The following is a 16,659-nucleotide window of genomic DNA, read 5'->3' as shown; positions in this document are numbered from 1 at the left end:
TAAACTATATAGTCAAGCTATATTAGTACATTAAGTAAAAGAAACAAATGGCAAAATTCAAGATCCATGCACTGACCTGTAGTTAAAAGTATCTTCTAATATCTATAACAACTTTGTACTAGGAAATCTATCAATCTTCCTATTTGTTCCTAACAATCTTTCCTTTATGAAACATTCATTGTTGTTATGGGTTTTTTGTTTTGTTTTGTTTTGGGTTTTTTGGGGGGTTTGTTGCTGTTGTTGTTGTTGTTAATTTGTTGGGTTTTTTTTAATAATTATTTGTATGCAGAAATATTAATGCTGTCTGTATATTTTATCTCCTAATCCACATTCAGGTTCTTTCCAAAGGTCCTAATCATACATATGTAGGTTAAAAGGCTTAAATGGACTGACTTCTATTCAGATGGTGTAGCCAGTGGGCCAAGGCAACAAACTGATGTAAGCATGTAAAGAATAATTCATATTGTAGCATACCTTGGTTATTCTGCCTAAATAATTCAACAGCATTCAGTCCAGTAGGGAACTTCTTGCCCATGAAAAACACGTGTTCTTTGCCCTATGAAATAATGGGACTTCATAAAGCAGAATCTTCCTGTAGGTAAAACTGGATGAAAAACTGGGCTAGTTTAGATTTAAAAGGTTAAACAAGGATAGGAAGAACAAGAGAAAAGATTTAAAAAAAAAACAAAAAAGGAGACCACAGGAGCTAGAGGAAGACAGGTACCTGAGGTCATGGTCAAAGTAAGTCTCATTTGATATATTCTGCCAAATAATAATTTTAAGTTGGCAGAACATTTCAAAACTTAAAGAGATTAACATCCTGAAGGTCTGCCTATCTTTTCTATCATCTTGTCTGTTATTCCCCTCTTTTCTTTGATATTTTTTTCTCTTTCTCTTTCTTTCCCCATCATATTCCGCTTGAAGCATATCCTACTTTAACTTCTTTTACTTCATCAAATACAGTAAAGGTGCAAATATGCATTTTATTTTCCTATTTGTATGAGGATAGTTCCCTGATTTGAGTGTGATTTCCTCATGGAAACAACTATACTGGCATAAATCCATGCAAGGAAGAATTAGCATTAGTGATGTTGGTATATGTGCTTTTAAAGAAGCATGCCATGTTTTACATGGAGAGAATTATTGTGGGGAAACCTATTGATTTAAATGATATTGCTTATGTGAATAAGCTGCTAGGTTGGGCAATCTGTTGTGCAAAAAACACTCTCTTTCTCTTGACTATAAAGAGAACACTGACTGTGAGCCATAGGTTCATCATACTCATGAATACAAAACACTACTTTTACAAAGAAGTCATGTACACCGGGTTGGGAATATAAAGCATCTTATGTAAGCATCAATATCTTATATGGATACTTAATTTGCAGGGTTTCCATCCTGTTTATATTAGGCATCTGGTGTTTTGATTTGTCAGAGAAGATCATTCTAGGAAGGATGTAGAATCTTCCTACCATTTGTTCGTATAATGTTTGTCCCTCTCATTTTCAAACCCTAGAATCATTATTTATAGATAAAGGAAACCTGAATTATTGCACAAGAATGAGAGTGTTCTTCATTTGTTCATAATTTATTCTCATCCTGCTGCCACTTTTGGCAGTTCAGCCATTAGACACAGTCAGACAATAAAAGCTCACAGCATGATGCCTATCGGTAGAGTTTTGCTCAGTTTTTGCAATCTAGGCAGCAATATTCTCTTGTTAAATAGGGGAAAAATTCTGTGTACCATGCAAACATGTTTTTTAGGTCAGCTATGTGCATTATCTACTGTTGAAACAACTATAAGCCATATTTAACCAATGACAAAATCTGGCATTTTATCTTAAAATATTTTATACTCACTCAGCTTCAGAACAGTGTTGGATATGAGATAAGAACCAAAACAAAATCCACTTTTAAAATATTAAGTGTTATACATACATATTTTATCCTTGTAGTCATAGTTATGCTCCCAGATCCAAAAGAAAATTAACTGTGTTAACCGACATGCTGTCTAGAAGCTGACATTGTTATCGCTCAGTTATCACTCAGTTATCACTCAGCTATCAGTCAGCCAGTCCTGGTGTCTGCACAGAGGTAACCCTGCACTATTGTCCTGTTGATCAATCTGCTAGTCCAATTCCTTTTCTGGAAAAGAATTTATAGGGAACTTTTGACAGGCAGTTTGACAACTCAAGTAAATTCAGGTTATTCTTATTTTACACCTCTAAAAAAGAATATTTCATGGTTTTGATTTTGGTCCCCGGTCAATGTTTTTAAGGGATGGTATGTAGTGTGTAGGCACCTTTCCTAATTCCCTTGCTGTGATATTAATCCTCCTTGTTTCCCTTTTTTCAGTCATTAAATGATTCCTGGTACTAGCCACCCTGATAGTACAAGGAGATGCTGGAATGTCTGATTCATCTCAGTGAACTGAGGGATAGTGATGCACAACCTTATTTCAAGCACTGGTAACAACATAAGATCTTGTATTCAGATGTTGCCAATTTTATAATTAAAAGATCACAGAATCAGCTGGGTTGGAAGAGACCCACAAGGACCATAGAGTCCAACTCCCTGCCCTGCACAGCAGCATCCCCAAGAGTCACACCATGTGCCTGAGAACATTGCTCAAACACTCCTTGAGCTCTGTCAGGCTTGGTGCTGTGACCACTTCCCTGGGGACCCTGCTCCAGTGCACAACCACCCTCTGGGTGTGGAACATTTTCCTGATATCCAACCTAAACCTCCCCTGGCACAACTTCAGGCCATTCCCTCAGGCCCTGTCACTGTCACCACAGAGAAGAGATCAGTGCCTGCCCCTCCCCTTCCCCTCATGAGGAGGCTGTCACTGCAATGAGGTCTCCCCTCAGTCTCCTGTTCTCCAGTCTGAACAGACAGCTTTTAGACACTAACTGCAGAAGTACAAATTCTCTAGACTTTATACATACTTCAAAATGCTTTAGAAATGCAGAATGCAAAGGCAGGCTTGCAGCGTGCATTGAAGTCTCATGAACCGTTTCTCAGGGGAAATAGCTGACATTTTTGGGGGGACTTCTAGTGAGCAAGGCACCCCACTATGAAGAACTTAAATGGCAGATAAAAACCCAGGTTTGGTATTAGGGGAAATCTTTTAATGGCAGGAATAATGAAGCTCTAGAGGGTTTGCCAAAGGATATTGTCAAATCCACACATCCCCACAAATCATTGAGAAAGAGAAAAATGCAGTTATAAGTGATCCTATCTAGGGGTAGCCAGTTGAACTTCATGAATACTCGAGGTCACCTCCAGGTTTATTCCTGTGTGCTACCCTGTCCCACAACTTACTATGAGATATATCAGCAGGACAAGCCCCCTCAGCGTGGTGGAAGTGTGCATTGCATCTTCCAATGTGCCATGTGAGGAGTCAGGAGATCCCCTGCAGCAGTGGTGAGATGATCCACAGGCACCTCAAGCAGCCACATGGGAGTTACAAGCTACGTCAGCCAGGGTGCATTGCCCCTAGTAGTGAATCACCACCCTGAGAAGCATGAGGCACAAGCCAGAAGGACAAAGTTAGAGTTTAAAGCAGAAAAATGATGCGAGACTCTTCTCTTTCTCAGTATCAGAAGGGAAAAAAAATGTTGCCAATACATTTTGTAAGAAAGCCACTGACATGATAGTAGCAGACACACTCTTATCTGCACTTTCTGCACAGCTAGAGTGCAAGACAAATCTAGACTTCAGCTTTTTCCATCAGTTTCTCGCAGGCTTTGTTCCAATGGAAGAAAGTGGACTTAAAAAATTGAAGAGGAGCAGCAGTATCAGAAACATCTATTAGGCCTGAAGAACAGTGATGGTATTTTTCAGAGGAAGTGTGAGAAATGCTTCATATGAATGAGCAGAAAGCCTGCACCATCCTGTAAATTCTTCAAAACAGTGTCCAAGAAAGTGCTTATTGCATGACTTTTCTATTACAATTAAATATAATGATGATGATGATAATGGCAAGGAAGTCCTTAATTTTAGCACCATGAGATAAAATGCAGATGACAACTGTTAGGTTGAGAGTATTTAGTCTTCTTTATAAATTTAAACACTCTGCAAATTCCTATTGGTGTTGTATTTATATCCTGAACAGATGGATTTCCTAGTCATCCTTGTTGTCGCAGCCAGGATGCTAAAATTTGAGAAAACCCAGAAAAATTAAACACCAGGACAAATGAGTATCACTGGGGGAGTTTTGTAATTTCCCTTCAAAGTATAATATAATAAAGTAAAACTGTCCCCTGACTGCTGCAGAAGGAGACAGATAAGAAGAAATATTAGGAAATTTACATTGCCAAGAAAAAGACTTTAAGAAACTCTATAATGCAGGGCCAAAGACTTATATCTTATAACCAAAGATGTTCTATAAGAATATGATATCTAATGCTTAAATGTTAAAGGCAGTCTGGTTTGGATGCAGTATTTGATTAATGGCAGGTACAGAAGGGAATTTTCTGTTTCCTTTTCAAAGTCGGATTTCTGATCTGTCCAGTGACTGATCCCAAGATAAAGGACTTAACAAAGGATGACTAGGATTACATTTCATGAAAACTGAAAGAATTTCTCAACACTAGCAGATTGCATCCTCAGTGACCAAGAGAGCAGTACAGTTCTGCCATGGAAGACTCATTAATCCATGACAAGCCACAGAATGTGGCTTCTCCTCTGACTCCTTGCTCTAATCACCTTGCTATCGGTACCAGTTATTAAACTTATAAAATGTATCTTAATAAAATGGAAGAAACACAAATCTTTCAGTGTCTATATTCACTTCCTGTGAAGTTCAGCAGCCTCATTAACTTTGCAGTGTCTGAGCCTAAGTGAATAAGCCAAGCTCACTCAGCCCTCTACAAATGCAGCTGGTTACAGTACTTCAACACTTCAAAAAAAGAATGAAAAAAGAGTTTGATCAATAATTACTACCCCTAGAGTGAGGCAGCCATTAATTATTTTAGTCAGAGAAGACTGTCCACAACCTAAACGTTTATTTTTTTGCATTCTTTTTGAAGTATCTAGAGGCTGTGCTGTTGAACAGAGTAGTTTACTTATTTTAGTCTGAAAAAAATGTAAGAGTGAAAAAAAAAGCAAAGGAAGAATAATATATTATTTCTCATAGACTAACTGGTTTAATTTCCCAGTTGGCAAAATAAGAAATAAAGCCATGGAATTTTTTAAATTAAATTTAAATTCAAATATTCTGTATGAACACACATGTACATTTGCCACTATGATATTGACAATGACTAGAGATTTATAACCTTCATTAGAAATAATGTAAATTTAAATAAGTGAGCATAATCTGGTATCAGATAATGATATGACAGGGTACAGTTGCAAGTAAAAACATAAATTAAAATATGGAAGGAGACAGACATAGAAATCTGGCCTAATGGAGTAAAATCTGCTTTACATCTTGAACAAGTTTTCTGCAATAATTTCTACACAGTGTTCTTGTCATCAATATGGATACAAACTTCACCAGCATACATCCATGTATTCTTGCTGAGTGCTCTACTTTTTTTCAGGTGGCATTTACACCACAGCTGTCTGCTACATTTTCTTTTTCAGTAACTTCCTTATTTATACCACAAATATCCCAGTTTTGCTCTCAAAAGAACTTTCCACATCGGATCAAATTTTTATGTCACTTCAAATAATAACCAAGAAGATTAAAGTCCTCTCTAACATCTTCTTTCTATGTTTTCTCCCATTTCTTCCCCATATTTAAGTCTGCCTCAAACATTCCTCCCTTTGGCTTGAGGCCATGCCTGTGCTCCAGGTCTGAGACAGTGTGACAGGGGAGGTGATGCCTTTCTCTGCAGAAACTCTGCACTTGCCATCCTGCTGACTCAGGGGAGATTTCTGTGTGGCTAGGTTGCAAGTACTGAAATTCAGTATTAAGCAACAGGATATATCAATTCACAGCAACATTTTAAGAAGAGTTTTGGAAATAGTCTACTAAACTCAAGTTTTAATAAAAGGAGAGAAACCAGAGGACAAAACTATAATATATAGAAGTCGTCTTTACATTTCCTATTTCATCTTATGCTTGGACATTCATTAATCTGCTGCAATAATGTATTGAACCATTTCTGTTAATTATGCATGCACTTTATCAATGCCAGTGGTTATTGGCTGTTATTTTTCATGTGCATACAAATTAATAATAGAGATAAGAATTGTCTTTTTTTTAAAGTTTGACTTCTTAAGCCTTGTATAACTGTCAATTTTCCAAAGACTGAGCTTTCAGCACTTTCAACAGTAAACATTATTATCAGAAAATGCTCAGAAAATGAGGGACCAAGTTATCTTTTAACATGACACCACTTTCTATGGGCAAAAGTGGTTAATCTAGGGCATAAGAAAGAATTATTGTGCAAAATTCACAAAGAAGGAATATGCAGGTGCTCCAGCTTAGATTAACAAATGCATTTACTTCATCAAGAAGAGGTAAAGTAATAATGTCATTGAAGACAAAGAGCTATTGGACAGGAGACATCTGGGTGTGCTTCTCTAGAAGTGAGCTGCATGTTGTCTGGCCATATCTACGTGGCAGCCAGGAAGACTTTCCATAACCTGTATGATTTAAAATGATTATTTACTGAATTTGTTATTGTATGAACTTCAGTTCCGTTTTCAAATCCTGTGAAAGAAGAATCAGGAAGCTCCTCCTGGCTGAGCCCCAGAGGTTTGGTGGGAAGAACAACCACACACATAATAAACAGAGCAAGAGCAGTAGTTCTTAAGGTATCAGATTCACAAGAGTTTCTGCTATGACAAAAGTTTTGTTTCTTTCCATCCTCCACCCTCTGCATATTAGCTCACAGGATGCAAGGCACAGAATCCTGATAAAATCCCATTGATTTGTTATGTATTAAAGTTTGCCAAACACTAACCCACAGACTTGGGATATAATTAATTTCTTCTGCCAGAGCACTTAATCTAAATGTTGCAATAATCTAATGGAGAAAATGTTGATTTGAAGGTTGCCTGGAAAGAGGATACACATAAATACTTATTTCATGAATTTCAGAGATAACAATATGACAAAGTTATTCCAATAAAAAACTTGCCAGTTGTGGAAATGATTTTTCCCCCAGCATGGTTTCATGGAATCAGTAGAAAAAAAATCTTCCCACTTCATAACAGAACGTGATGAAGAAATGAAAATAAGAACTTAAGTAAGAGAATAAGAAATCTTTAATTAAAAATGCCTCCTTCAGCATTTTGCTGAAATTATTAAGGGATTTATGTGAATTGCAGTTGTTTTCTTTGGCTTACAAGCTGAATCTGGAGGTTTTATTCTCTGATAGAAGTGGCTGTTGAAAACAGGGCAGAAATTATGAGAACTAAAGCACACAAGTTGTGACAGGCCTTTAATTATATCACTGAAAACTGAAAGGGGGAGGCAGGAAATATTTTATGAGTAATGTGTTTCTTACATTTTGGAGGAAAAGAAATAATAGAAATATGGTGGGAAATGCCATGATAGTTCACGTCAGAACTGTGAAAGATACATAACACTCTATTTTGGGACAAGAAGGGAAAAGATTAGCTTGAAAGAAAAAATCCTGTAAACCTGGGTCCACTGTTCCAGTACAAGAACTCAAACCAGAATGTATGGTTTTCAATACTGCTTGTTGCCAACACCAGAATTTCACATTCTTGCTTTATCTTTGCTGATAACCAAAACCTTCATCATACAGATGGAGGCTACTCCTCCCCGATCTTCTGTCCTACCTGGCTCCAACTCTCAGCATTATCTCCTCTGAGTTAGAGCCCTGTCCTGGGCAGAGGAGACACATTTCTCAGTGCCTGTGTATGTTGCAAACCCCACCACCTCTCTCAGCATCTATGTTTGAGCAAGAGAGACCCCCAACCCTGCAGGCACATCCCTTCTCCAAGAGGCCATCAGCATCCAGCCCTTGCTGTAGCAGCAGCCCCAGGCTCTCCCTAGAAGCAGAGTGGCAGCACCACTGGCCCAGCCTCTCTGCTGCCTTTGTGCTGGCCATGGACTCTGCCTGGAGATGCTGCCCTGAAGAAGCTCCTCTCTCTCCACCGACCCTGCAGCAGCCCAGGTGCCAAACACAGCGAGCCCAGAGGAGCGCTGGGGACTGGGCTGTTCCCATGCTGCCACAGATCTTGTTGGACACTCATAAGTAAGGCATGAGGAAATGTTCCTGTGTGCACCAATGTGTGTGTGTTAATGACCGTAGCAATGGTGTAGGCTTGGGATCCTGATTGGGAAGTCCCTTTTTTATTTCATTTTGCAAAGGAAACTTGTGTTTTTATTAACCCCCTGAAGTACAAAGCACAATGTGACTGGGAAGCCTGTAGTGTGACTGGAGAGAATTGAAATGAAATTTAGCAGAGAATGAGAAAAGGGATATAGAAATTGCAGACTGGGAGGACAGAATCATTTTCTGAATAATGACTGCTCTTCGGTCAGCCTTTTTCTTGTGGTCAGAAGCCACTTGATCCAAGCTAGCAGCTCTGCTGCCTGTGAATAGTGGGTTTTGTCTGCAGGAAAACGTCTCTGCTAGAAGCTGGGACAGCTCAGTCACATCAAGCAGACTGGCTGATAGCAGCAGCAGCCCTTTCAAGAGCATGTGGCAGAAAATCAGAAGACAGCATTTCTGCTGCTTGGCTCTATGAGACCTGTCTCCATGGAGAGGAGACCAGTCACTTGCTAAGATTAGAGCCACCTCTGACTAATATTCCCTGCACACCCTTTAATGAACCCACGCGAGATGTCAAAATCCACATGCTGAGTTGACTCATCCCTCTTCAAAAGTAAGTATGCCCTGAACTGGGTTCATGTGCTGGTAGAGCTTGGGGAGAGCAGTTATCACCCAGAGACTACTGGGATGTTCAGCAATGCACCAGGGCATGGCCAGAAGAGCACCTGCCTGGGCAAGGCAGGGTTTGGTGCTTTGCAGCTCCTGGGACACTTTTCTTGGGAAGAGCACATGAGGAAATGTTAAAGGGGCAAAGCAAAGCACCTGCAGGTCCTGGTACTCTCTAAGGACATCTAGTAATTTCAGTCTTCATTTGCCCTGGTGCTAGAAGGCACCAGAGTCTCTCAGAAAAGCTGTGCCAGCAGTCTTCATCAAGACCAAGTACAGCAGCAGGAAACATGCTGCTCTGTGAACCCTCAATGCTGTTAGCTAAACCTGCACAGAGCTGGATTGCTATTTCTATGGAGCCTTGCAGTTGGGGTCTATCCACCTTGTGCAGGAAACATCAGATCTTACCCAAAACACTTCTCTTACTACTTTACTCTTACTACTTTAACTTAATGACCACTCTCAGTTTCCCTTTACTGACTGCTTTTTTATTGATGAAAAAGAAAACTCATTTTTTAAGTGACAAGAGAACTGTTTTTCTCCCATTTACTGTAATGTCAACCTGAAAAACTATTGACATCAATAATGCTGCACATCATGAGATGAGAAAAATCAGGCCCCACACATTCACAGAGGATTTAAAGGGATCACTGGCTCAGAAATGGTATAAAATAATTTTCATTGTCACCAGCAATTGTACCATTCCACCAGCAAGGAAAGATTCTCTTTCTAGATCATTTTCCAAAGTGTCTTTAGGTCACTATACTCTATTCTGAGCCCTCTTCTGGTGAGGGCTAGTTAGCAGATAATTTAGATTAAACAAATAAGACCGGAAGAATTTTGTTTTCTCATCTCCAATGCTGAGAAAGTCTGTTTCATAAAAGTCCAGCTTTCAAGGTTCTGAGTCATCTGTGGACAACCACATTCTGAAACTTGGTTATTTGTACAAAACCCTGACGATGGATTTCACGTGTTTAAGCAAAACCTGTTCACTGGAACATTTCTTAAACTTACTGTTCATACACTGAAGTATTCCATGAAAAAAAAGGGGTTTTTATGGTTCACAGAGTGCTTTTGAACTCTGTCCTGAACTGCAGAGTCTACAATACACAGTGCTGAGATACGCTGAAAAAACCCAAGATATTCCAGCATGAGTGAGACACCGAAATGCACTTAGACCTTCAAGAGCTGACATTAGTTATGTGTATTGGGAACAGCTGCCACATAAATAATTCCAATTCTTTGGTCTTTAGTTTCACATTTTGTTCCTTTCTGGTTATTCTTTTTCCCCATTTCTCAAATTCTCCATCAGAAAATCAAACAAACATTTTTTGTCAAATATTTCTTGGCCTCTTGCTCCACATCTCAACTATAGTGTCACAACTTCATTTCACTTTACTGAGATAATTTTATCATGTAATAAGTCCATTATTTACTAGAAGCTAATTATGTATTATCTAATATAATGGTCTAATGAGATAAAATTATATAGCAAAACTATATAATGCATTATACATAATATTATATAATTATTACATATTGTATAATACATTATATAATTACTACACTGTATCATACACAAATATAGTACATGCACTACACACCATTACAAAACGTAATAACAGAGTTATACCTAGTGGGGTATTATAAGACATATTTAATGTGTGTATAGGAACAATTATAACACATTTTTGTTAATCTGATTTTTAACAATCTGTTGATAAGTTCATATCAAGTTCAAATAAATGTTTCCTTTTCACAGCATTTGCCATAAAAAAGAACAAAAATTAAAAGAACTGATCTGTTGGTCATCTACTATCAAGGCACTTTGGCTATTTATTAGGTATTATTCATATAGAGATCATATCAAGATCATTTCCACAACATCATATTCCAATTTTACTTGTCTCCCTGTCTGGCAAACTGGAATACTTTTAAGGGTAGTGGTATCAAAGCTTCCAGTCATCATGTCTCTATAGATAAACAGACCAAAAATATCTATGGCATGGGGAAAATACTCTGGATCTTCCCCGGAGCATAGAATATAGTTCCTTGACATATCTTCTGGGCAATATTTTTAAGGTTGGTCATAATCAATGATGTGTTTACAGCACAGAGCTGTAAACCAAATCTGCAGCCGTTCTAGCAAGCCAATTAACAGGACTCATTATGTAAAAGAGGATATTGCAGCAGAGTTTCTGTTTTATTTATGCTGAGCTTTACTCAAAGAGCCTTTTGGTTTCTGCTTGGTTGAAAACAGAATTTCTCATGCACAGAGAAAATAAAATAAAAATGCTAAAAAGATATATTTTGTCTTTCAGGACAATATTTGCCCTAAGGTGTACAAAAACACTTGGAATACTAGATCATTACACTTAAGCTATTTCAGTGGTTCTGGCTCTGCTAGACAAGGTGTGGTGCAGCCTCACCTTGAATATTGTGTGCACTTTTAGTCACTGCAAGATAAGAAAGATATTAAACTCTCATGAAATGTCCAAAGGAGGGTCACAAGCATGGTGAAGGGCCTTGAGAGGAAGCCGTATGAGGAGCAGCTGAGGTCACTTGGTCTACTCAACCTGGAGGAGGAGACTGAGGGGAGACCTCACTGCAATTACAACTTCTTGTGAGGGGAAGAGGACGGGCAGGCACTGATCTCTTCTCTGTGGTGACAGTGACAGGACCTGAGGGAATGGCCTGAAGTTGTGTCAGGTGAGGTTTAGGTTGACCAGAGGGTGGTTGAGCACTGGAAGAGGCTCCCCAGGGGCGTGGTCACAGGACCAAGCCTGACAGAGCTCAAGAAGGGTTTGAAAAATTCTCCCAGGTCCATGGTGTGACTCTTTGGGATGGTGCTGTGCAGGGCCAAGATTTGGACTTGATATCCTTGTGGGTCCCTTCCAAGTAAGCTGATTCTGTGATTCACACCTCAGAACATGATATGAGACCACCCTCCATGAGAACTCTAGTTTAGCTACCTCTCTCCATACATGCCTACTTATACTGCCTCCTGCTCAGAGAGTGCTTAAGAGTAGCTCTGTTGAGTCATGAAAGATAATTGTGCTTAGGTAATTAAATTCTTCTTGAACTGGCTCGAGACAAGCCACTCTTTGGCTTTGCATTAATTAGATCTCCTTTGACTGTAGTGGAAACTAGATATTCTATATATTGGTACATACCTACAAGTATACACCTTTAATGAAAATGATTTTGACTTCTGATCCCAGTGGATATATTTAAATGCAAAGCTTCAAGACAAAGTAGTTACATCATTAACACAACTTATACTGTTGAGGCTGTGAACAAAAGCAGAATTCAACTTTAATTACTTCATTTTTTGTCATCTATTTTGAAGTATTTTGAAGGCAGAAGAGTTTTTGCTGTTATTGTTAGAAAACTAGCTGCACAACTAAGAAAAGAAACACAGAACCAGGCCAAAAGTAAAGGGCTTGTAAGGCAGCTATGTAAGGCAGCCATGCTAAGAAAATAAACCACAGTATTTTGTGGATAAACAACATCTGGCAGAAAATGGTCAAATTTCCCAGTCTTCCTGGTAGAAGTTGTAGTAGGTCACCAGTGAACATCTGAGTTCCTTCCTTGAAGGGTGCTTTTGTTCCTTGTCCTTGCTGCAGCTGATTAAGGTACATTCAGAAAGCAAAAACATGAATGACCTGTGACCTTCAGCTCTCCTTTTCAAATGCCACCTGGGCATTTGGAAGCCAGACAACCTTAGCAACTCTCTCCCTTTCTTCTTTCCTGATGGAGCCAATTAAAAGGCCAAGCCCCAGCTTGTCAGTGAAACCCAGAATAAAGGATTTGTCTCTGTTTGGGCAGGAGCTGCAGGTGCTGTGGGTTGGCCAAGAGGGCCTTTAGCCCTGGTGCCATTTCTGACTCCAGTGAAACCCATCTTTTCCCACCATATACTTCCAGGGAAGCAGAGCCCAAATGTGTGAGTTCAGATCTGACCAGCCTGGCATAAAGCTTCCTATGGCAGGACTACTCTTTTCTGGGCATTTTCATCTCCTTTCCTTATGTAAGTTGATCAAAGGAACCATGATTCACTTAAGATTTGTTCCACTGTAAATAAAGCCAAAGCTTTAACCACAAACATTTTACATGTGCTTGTTAGCAGTGTGTAAGTTTCATGCCAGTCCCTCCTGGCTGTTTGCAACTAGCCAAGATTCACTTATTACCATTCCATGTTGTCTAACACCATCCTGCTGATCTATAGGTAAAAAACACATAGTAAGCAACAACTGAATATTATAAAAGACTCCCACTTTTGCTATTTAATGCATTACCTAACTCATATATCTTTGCATTGCCACAGGGTTTCTAAGCATTAAAGTGTTGGAACATGACTTGCATGGTACTCAAGATTTTCTGGTAGGTTTACAAAGTATCAAATGAACAGCTCAAATTTTTTTCAAAATGTATGCCTAACAAGTGAAAAAATGGATGTGTGGTTGTGCAACTGTTGATAGCCAGTACAGGCATGCTTTCATTTCACATACCAGCTCTTCATGTACTGCTGCCTTGCTCAAGTTAATGTTTCTCTATTGTCATTTGAGGGATTGTTTTAACGTCAAGTATACTATATATACACGTACTATACAAAGAAAACTTTTATCACTTCAGGATTACATGTATGGGACTGATTTTTAAGCTGACCTTGAGTTTCAGCTTCAGAAATCAAGGTGTGAAGCAGAAAACTGAGGCTTCAGCTCCATAGCACACAGCCACTGTCATCCACTACTGCCACCTCTGGACATCATGCAAGAGCAGAAGGGCAGCATGTGTCAGATGTGCACAGAAAAATAGCACTAAATCTTATAAAACCTCTGTGAATGAACAGATAAACTAGGTTCCTGAGTTGCACTTAATTTTGGAAGCAGTTATAAACTTAAACAAACCAATGTAGTCAAAAGTTAAAAGATTTGTTGCACTGAAATTTGAAATGTTTGGAGAAAATGCTCAAAAGATGCTCTGAGTCATACAGTTTCCATCCTCATATTTCTTTAGATTTTGTATTTACAAGTTAATTAAAAATAGGTAACATCACAATTAGTAAATGTACAAATTTATTAAAAAGACACATTTAGGTAAAGTTACCATATTAAGAAGAACAGCAGGGACTTGTCATATTGTGCCTTAAGCAAATACAGGATAAAGCAAAAAATTTTCATAAGTGTGCAAGTCTGACAGACTGACATATAAGTGTACTCCCCATGTAACTGGAGATCCTATAATCATAAATGGCAATTTCCCATTTCCCAGGGGATTTCAGAACATCAAATAACTTCACTAGAGACCTCCTTGTGACAAATAAAAATAATATAGGGTTTGGAATAGGGCATTTTGGAGGCGCACTCTGACAAGTAGATAAATTATTGCTTGCCCACAGAAAATTATAACCAAAGTTGACCTGGAAGTCATGTTTTGAAAGAAAATATTGACTTTTTTTTTCAATGGCAGGCTTAAATGATGGATTTGGGAAGAAACATGATAGAGTACACATGAGGAACTGAAGAACTTGAAGATGCCATGGATATTGAGACAAATAATGATGATGTTGAATGCCTATGGGTAAGAATTAAGGGGAAGGCCAACAAGGCTGACATCCTGCTGGGAGTCTGTCATTGTCCACCCAGCCAGGAAGAAGAGGTGGACAACTTATTCTATAAGCAGCTGGAGAATGTTTCGTGATCACCAGCCCTTGTTCTTGTAGGTGACTTTAACCTACCAGACATCTGCTGGGAACTTAACACAGCAGAAAAGAGGCCATCCAGGAGTTCTTAGAGTGTGTGGAGAACAACTTTTTGTCACAGCTGGAGAGTGAGCCCACCAGGGAGGGGACTATATTAGATCTGTTGTTTGCAAATAGAAATGGGCTGGTGGGAGATGTGGTGGTTGGAGGCCACTTGGGGCACAGTGATCATGAAATGATAGAATTGTCAATATTTGGTGAAATCAGGAGGAACATCAATAAGAATCTTACACTGGACTTGCAGAGGGCAGACTTTGGCCTATTTAGGAGACTTATTCAGAAAGTTCCTTGGAAGGCAGCCCTTAAAAACAAAGGACTGCAGAAAAGATGGGTGTGCTTCAAAACAGAGATCTTGAGAGCACAAGAACAGACTGTCCTTGTGTGCCAAAAGATGAGTCAATGAGGCAAACGTTCAGCCTGGCTGGGCAATGAGGTTTTGAAGGAACACAGGAATAAAAAGAGGATGCATCGTCTTTGGGATGAGGGTCAGGTCTCTCAGGAAGTATTTAGGGAGGTTGCCAGGGCATGTAGGAAAAAAATCAGGGAGGCCAAAGCTCAGTTTGAACTTAAATTGGCAACTTTTTAAAATTATAATAAAAATGTTTTTACAAAAATATTAATGGTAAAAGGAAGGGTAAAACCAATGTTTACTCCTTATTGGGTGAGGGTGGGAACTTAGTAACTGCAGATGAGGAGAAGGCCAAAGAGCTTAATGCCTTCTTTGCCTCAGTCTTTAGTGGGAAGACAGCTTGTCCTCAGAACAACTGTCCTCCTGGGCTGGTAGATGGTGTCAGGGAACAGAATGTTCCCCCTGTTAGCCAGGAGGAGGCAGCCAGAGAACTGCTGAGCTGCTTGGACATTCATAAATCCATGGGACCAGTTGAGATCCATCCCAGGGTGATGAGGGAGCTGGCAGATGAGCTTGTGAAGCCACTCTCCATCATTGACCAACAGTCCTGGCTCACTGGTGAGGTCCCAGATGACTGGAAGCTGGCCAATGTGTGATGCCCATTCACAAGAAGGGTGGGAAGGAGGATCCTGGTAATTACAGGATCCTGTCCTCAGTATCCAGTAAGGTAATGGAACTGTTAATATTGAGTGTCATCACGCAGCCCCTACAGGATGGCCAGGGTATCAGATCCAGCCAGCATGGGTTTAGGAGGGGGTTTAGGAGGGGTTTTAGGAGGAGTAGGTCGTGTTTGACCAACCTGATCTCCTTTTATGTCCAGGTGACCCACCTAGTGGATGAGGGAAAGGCTGTGGATGTGTCTATTTGGACTTCAGCAAGGCCTCTGACACTGTCTCCGACAGCACACTCCTGGAAAAGCTGCAGACCTTGGCTTGGACAGGAGCTCTCTTTGCTGAGTTCAGAACTGTCTGGATGGCCCAGAGAGTGGTGGTGAGCTGTGCTGCATCCAGCTGGTGGCCTGTCACCAGTGGTGTCCCTCAGGGTTCTGTGCTGGGGCCAGTTCTGATCAATATTTTATTGATGACATGGATGAGGGTATCGAGTATTTCATTAGTAAATTTGCAGATAACACTAAGCTGGGAGTGTGTGTCGATCTGTTGGAAAGGTGGAGGGCTCTGCAGAGAGACCTGGAATGGTTGGATGGATGGGCAGAGTCCAACAAGATGATGTTTAATAAGTTCAAGTTTCAGGTCCTTCATTTTGGCCAAAATAACCCCCTGCAATGTTACAGGCTGGGGATGGTGTGGCTGGACAGTGCCCAGGCAGAAAGGGACCTGGGGGTGCTGGTGACAGCCGGCTGGACATGAGCCAGCCCTGTGCCCTGGTGGCCAATGAGGCCAATGGCCCCTGGCCTGGATCAGGAATGGTGTGGCCAGCAGGAGCAGGGAGGTCATTCTCCCCCTGTACTCAGCACTGGTGAGGCCACACCTGAGTTCTGTGTCCAGTTCTGGCCCCTCAGTTTGGGAAGGACATTGAGACGTTTGAGCACATCCAGAGGAGGCAAGGAGGCTGGTGAGGGGTTTGGATCACAAACCCTGCGAGGAGTGGCTGAGGGAGCT

The 16,659-nt window shown here is 40.1% G+C and overlaps 1 long non-coding RNA gene across 1 annotated transcript; it reads left to right on the top strand.

The window, feature by feature from the left end:
• Positions 1 to 12,352: 12,352 nt before the first annotated feature.
• On the top strand, positions 12,353 to 15,897 carry LOC117244179. Its single transcript, XR_004496758.1, has 3 exons — positions 12,353 to 13,250; positions 14,340 to 14,450; positions 15,861 to 15,897. It is a non-coding gene; the product is annotated as an uncharacterized LOC117244179 (long non-coding RNA).
• The last annotated feature ends 762 nt before the right edge of the window (positions 15,898 to 16,659 follow it).

The sequence above is a fragment of the Parus major genome, chromosome 3 (assembly GCF_001522545.3).
Source record: "Parus major isolate Abel chromosome 3, Parus_major1.1, whole genome shotgun sequence".
Taxonomy (NCBI): domain Eukaryota; kingdom Metazoa; phylum Chordata; class Aves; order Passeriformes; family Paridae; genus Parus; species Parus major.
The sequence above is the reverse complement of the archived record's forward strand: the minus strand, read 5'-3'. Positions and strand labels throughout refer to the sequence as shown.